The sequence below is a fragment of the Scyliorhinus canicula genome, chromosome 3 (genome assembly GCF_902713615.1).
Source record: "Scyliorhinus canicula chromosome 3, sScyCan1.1, whole genome shotgun sequence".
NCBI lineage: Eukaryota > Metazoa > Chordata > Chondrichthyes > Carcharhiniformes > Scyliorhinidae > Scyliorhinus > Scyliorhinus canicula.
In genome coordinates this window covers 43,324,857-43,330,856 of record NC_052148.1, presented here as the reverse complement: position 1 = coordinate 43,330,856, position 6,000 = coordinate 43,324,857, and positions in this window count along the sequence as shown.

Genomic DNA, 6,000 nt, shown 5'->3' with positions numbered 1-6,000 from the left:
GATGCAACAGTCAAGAAAGCCCAACAACGTCTCTACTTCCTACGGAATCTAAAGAAATTTGGCATATCTTCATCGACTCTCACAAACTTCTACAGATGTGCGAGAGAGCATCCCATCTGGCTGCATCACAGCTTGGTATGGCAACTGCTCGGTCCAAGATCGCAAGAAACTGCAGAGTGTGGTGAACTCAGCCCAACGCATTACACAAGCTTGCCAGCCCCACATTGATTCTGTCTACATCTCCCGCTGCCTCAGGAAGGTAGACAACATTATCAGAGACTCCCTCCCACCCAGGCTTTGCTTTCTTCCACACCCTTTCATCAGGCAGAAGGCACAGAAGTCTGAAGACCTGCACATCCAGACATAGGAACAGCTTCTTCCACACTACTACTAGACTCCTCAACGAATTTCCCTCAGACTAATCTGTTCCCTGTAAGAACATTATTCATGACGCCCTATGCTGCTGTTCTTGAAAATACAGAAAAATTTGTCATTTGAAACATGGAAGTCTGGCAATATCTGGTCTGAGAGGATACAGGGAAAGATCCCACAAAAGGTTAATAGCAGCTGCATAGAGCAGGGTTATAAAATGCAGATTCTTTCTCACAAGCAGGTTTAGCAAACACACAGGTTTCATGTGGTAAGCTAAAACAATGGCTCACACCTTCATTGAAAGTAACTATCTCAGGAAGCATCTGGAAAAGCATGGATGAGAATTTCAATTGAATTAAGTGATGAATGTTTAAAACAGGCAGGTCTTTCAAGACATAATCAAGTTAAATTTTAGCATACAGCTAAAAGCAAAGTTTCACACCTTAATTGAAATAAACTCTCTTAGTAAACAGCTGGAAAGGATGGATGATGCTCAGTCGAATTTGGTGTCAATTCTAAGTGTAAAATTCTACTAACATCAAGTCAATTAAAAGAAAATTGGAGACGACCTGTCTACAAGAAACATAATTTAAAGTCAAAATCAAAGGCAAAGTTATGAGCTGGGGACAATTGGAAAATTAAACGATTCGAAATCACAGAAATAAAAGTAACTATTGAAACCAAAGCATTTTTAATCAGATCTGAAAGGTGACGTTATGCCCAAAATGAATAATTAGTTGTATTAAAATGTTTACATCAAAGATACTTTTTAACTATCAAAGTGAAACAACCCTCTGTGTGCGTGGGTTTCCTCCGGGTGCTCCGGTTTCCTCCCACAGTCCAAAGATGTGCGGGTTAGGTGGATTGGCCATGCTAAATTGCCCGTAGTGTCCTAATAAAAAAGTAAGGTTAGGGGGGGAGGGGGGGGGGGGGGTTGTTGGGTTACGGGTATAGGGTGGATATGTGGGTTTGAGTAGGGTGATCATGGCTCGGCACAACATTGAGGGCCGAAGGGCCTGTTCTGTGCTGTACTGTTCTATGTTCTATGTTCTAAGCTCATTTACAATAAAGTCGTTAAAACTTAATAACTCTTCGAAAGAGAATATAAACCCGAAGAAAGGGGACAGCCAGCAGAGCCAGCTCTCACAGCTCGGTACATGGGAAGGATAGGACACAGCAACCGAGTTCACCAGCGAATACATCTCAAGAAGACCAGACTTGAAAGAAGATTGATTGTCAAGGTGGGCCTGAAGGTCCCTTCAACCAACAGGAAGGATCCAGAAGCAAGATCTTTTTACCTTTCTGTTAAGAAAGTGTTTACAGCTTTAAAAAAAAAAATTATAATAATAAAATAACTTTAAAGTTTTAACCTGAAACAGTGGTTATCAGCCTACTTTACTTACTTAACAATGCTGGACCCAGGACATCGATGCTACTAAGGGGTAAGTAGGTAAAATTCTTCGGTGAAGGTATGGGTTATACCGGGGGATAACTTGAAAATATAGTTTGACCTGAATAGCACCCACCGAAGCCTGCATCGGAGTCAGGGAGTGAGAATCCCTGTTCACCATTTAGAATATCGACCCTTTTTTGGTATAGGGGGAATTCTAAGAATAGTGGTGAGTTTTAACTTCACTGCTCTTGCTCATGTATTTGCTTTGTTTGGCCCTTTGTTCCGCACTGTAACCAATCACTGTTTGTCGATGTACCATTTGTCAATGTTCTCTGTTGATTATTCTTTTGTCTACTATGTACGTACTGTGTACGTTCCCTCGGCTGCAGAAAATACTTTTCACTGTACTTCGGTAAAAAAATAAAAAATCCAGTTGAACGCATAGATTATCCTTCCTCTCAACTAATTCACCTTCCTCCCATGTGGGCAGCACGGTAGCATGGTGGTTAGCATAAATGCTTCACAGCTCCAGGGTCCCAGGTTCGATTCCCGGCCGAGTCGCTGTCTGTGCGGAGTCTGCACGTCCTCCCCGTGTGTGCGTGGGTTTCCTCCGGGTGCTCCGGTTTCCTCCCACAGTCCAAAGATGTGCGGGTTAGGTGGATTGGCCATGCTAAATTGCCCGTAGTGTCCTAAAAAGTAAGGTTGGGGGGGGGGGGTTGTTGGGTTACGGGTATAGGGTGGATACGTGGGTTTGAGTAGGGTGATCATTGCTCGGCACAACATCGAGGGCCGAAGGGCCTGTTCTGTGCTGTACTGTTCTATGTTCTATAACCTCATGTGTTTGGGTACTAATTACCATGGAAGCAGGGAACTTTCCAGAATGTTCCTCTTGTAAAATCTCTATTTCTCACAGCTTTAATATAATCTTTATTAGTGTCACAAGTAGGCTTACATTAGCACTGCAATGAAGTTACTGTGAAAATCCCCTAGTCGCCACACTCCGGCGCCTGTTCGGGTACAGAGAGGGAGAATTCAGAATGTCCAATTCACCTATCAGCACGTCTTTTGGGACTTGTGGGAGGAAACTGGAGCACCCGGAGGAAACCCAAGCAGACACAAGGAGAACGTGCAGGCTCCGGACAGACAGTGACCCAAGCCGGGAATTGAACCCGGGTCCCTGGTGCTGTGAAGCAATAGTGCTAACCACTGTGCTACCGTCCCAATTGAGGAGGTGGAATAGAGGGAAGCAGTTCACCCCTTCTCACCTGGTCAAAACAAGTGTTGTTTTAAAGAACAAAGAACAATACAGCACAGGAACAGGTCCTTCGGCCCTCCAAGCCTGTACCGGTCATGATAATACCCTTGGCCAAATCCCTGAGCACCTCCTAGTGCCGTATCCCTCTATCCCCATCCTATCCATGTATTGGTTGAGATGTCTTTTGAACACCATTAATGGATCTGCTTCGACAACCTCCCCTGGCAACGCATTCCAGGCACTCACCACACTGTGTAAAAACCTGTCTCACACACCTCCTCTAAACTTTGCCCCATGGACCTTAAACCTATAGTGACTGACCCCCTAGTGGGAAAGAGTCACCACATGTCCACTCTATCTATGCCTCTCATAATCTTGTAGACCTCTATCCAGTCATCCCTCAACCTCCGTTGTTCTAATGAAAACAATCCAAGTCTATTCAGCCTCTCCGCATAATAACACTCCAGACCAGGCAACATCCTGGTAAACCTCCTCTATACCCTCTCCAAAGCCTCCACATCCTCCTGATAGTGTGGCGACCAGAATTGTGCACAATATTCCAAGTGCGGCCTCACCAAATACAACTGTAGCATGACTTGCCAGTTTTTATACTCGATGCTCCGTCCAATGAAGACAAGCATTCCATATGCTTTCTGACTACCTTGTCCACTTGTGTTGCCACTTCCAAAGATCTATGGACCTGTACGCCCAGATCTCTCTGACTTTCTGTGTTCCTAAGAGTTTTGCCATTTACTGTATATTTCCCCTCTATGTTAAACCTACCAAAATGCATTACCTCACATTTGTCCGGATTAAACTCCATTTGCTATTTCTCCAACCGATCTATGTCCTGCAGTATCCTCTGACAATCTTCAACACTATCTGTCACTCCACCAACCTTGGTGTCAACCGCGAACTACCTAATCAGACCGGCTACATTTTCCTCCAAATCGTTTATGTATACTACAAATAAGAGGCCCTAGCACCGATCCCTGTGGAACACCACTAGTCACAACCTTCCATTCAACAGAAGGTAATCTGCTTGATCTGACTGTTTATTTGGGATGTTGCGATCTGTAATCCTGAACACTGTATATAGTCACTTGTACAGTTGGGACACTTTGCTGCTGATGTGTTGTTCTGTTTAGTTCAGTGTTCTTCAAAGTCGGGGGCGCGACCCACAGGTGGGTCGCGCGGGCGGGTGTCGGGAGGGTCGCGGAGCTGTTGTCCACGGCGCTCCCGATCATGCAAATCCCCGCACAGCAACCGGCTTTTCAAAACGCCAGCTGCAAGCAGCCGCGAACGTGTAAAAAAAAATTTGGCCCCATTGCGCATGCACGCCCCATGATCGGGCACGCATGCGCAATGCGGCCGCTATTTTTTCAAATGGTTGCAGCTTTTTGTTTTACAAGTTCTGAAGTGGTTTTTATTCATTTATTTTATTCATTTAATTTTTATTTTTTTCATTTATTTTATTCATTTTACTTTTTGACAAGTTCGGGGGGGTTTTATTTATTTTTTTCATTTTATTTTTTGACAAGTTCGGGGGGGTTTATTTATTTTTTTCATTTATTTTACTCATTTTATTTTTTTACAAGTTCGGGGGGGGGGGGTTTATTTGATAAAACTTTACAGGAAAAAAATTCAGAACTTTGGACAGATGGAGACTCCATACTTTCCGACACCGGAAGGCTTCACCTTCATCCAACAGGTTCCATTGGAGGAGCGTGTACAAGGGCCAAAGGGACCCAAAACCATTTCCTCCATTTTTATCAGCAGAAAACAAGGTAAGAGAAAATGGTGGGTCGCGCAGGTCGGCCGGCGTGGGTCACGCAAATCGGCCGGCGTGGGTCACAAAGGTCGGCCGGGTTGGGTCCCGAAGGTTGGCTGGCCAGTTGTTAAAAGTGGGTCCCCGGAAAAAAAGTTTGAAGAACACTGGTTTAGTTCACAGTGGGCAATTTGCTAGAGGGTCTTCAGCTCAGTCACACCAATGTGAAGTCACTTGATTGACAGCTTTTTTTATTTGTATTGTTTAAACAAGGTGCCGGTGCCTTTGGCTGCAAATTGGTCACTTTATGGTAAGGTTTCCCTAGTCTCCAATGAGGGAACTTTCACAGGAGGTGCACAACTAGTAGGGTGACCAACTATCCCTTATTTTACAGGATTGTCCTATATCTGAGGCCACTATTATGCGTCCCTGGTCCAATGCTGCCATTTAATTATTTTTCATTATTAACTCTCAGACTCGCTTTCTATAGGACCAATGCTCACTTTGTTTTCTCATTTCCTTTTTAATATCGATGGAAACTCTTTACTGTCTTTCTATTTCTGGCTAGCTTTCTCTCATTTTCCGTCTTTCCTTGCTGTTTATATTCTGTGCAAAAGTCTGGCCTGCCACTCATCCTTGCGCAATGGCATGCCTTTTCTGTAACTTGGATGCAATCTTTAACTTTTTTTATGATGTGGAGATGCCGGCGTTGGACTGGGGTAAGCACAATAAGAAGTCTTACAACACCAGTTTAAAGTCCAACAAGTTTGTTTCAAACACGAGCTTTCGGAGTGCTGCTCCTTCCTCAGGTGAATGGAGAGGTATGTTCCAGAAACATTGATATAGACAAAGTCAGAGATGCCAGACAATGCTTGGAATGCGAGCATTTGCGGGTAATCAATCCATTACAGATCCAGAGATAACCCCAGGTTAAAGAGGTGTGAATTGTCTCAAGTCAGGACAGTTGGTAGGATTTTGCAAGTCCAGGCCAGATGGTGGGGGATGAATGTAATGCGACATGAATCCAAGATCCCGGTTGAGGCCGCACTCATGCGTGCGGAACTTAGCTATAAGTTTTTGCTCGGCAATTCTGCGTTGTCGCGTGTCCTGAAGACCGCCTTGGAGAACGCTTACCCGGAGATCAGAGGCTGAATGCCCTTGACTGCTGAAGTGTTCCCCGACTGGAAGGGAACATTCCTGCCTGGTGATTGT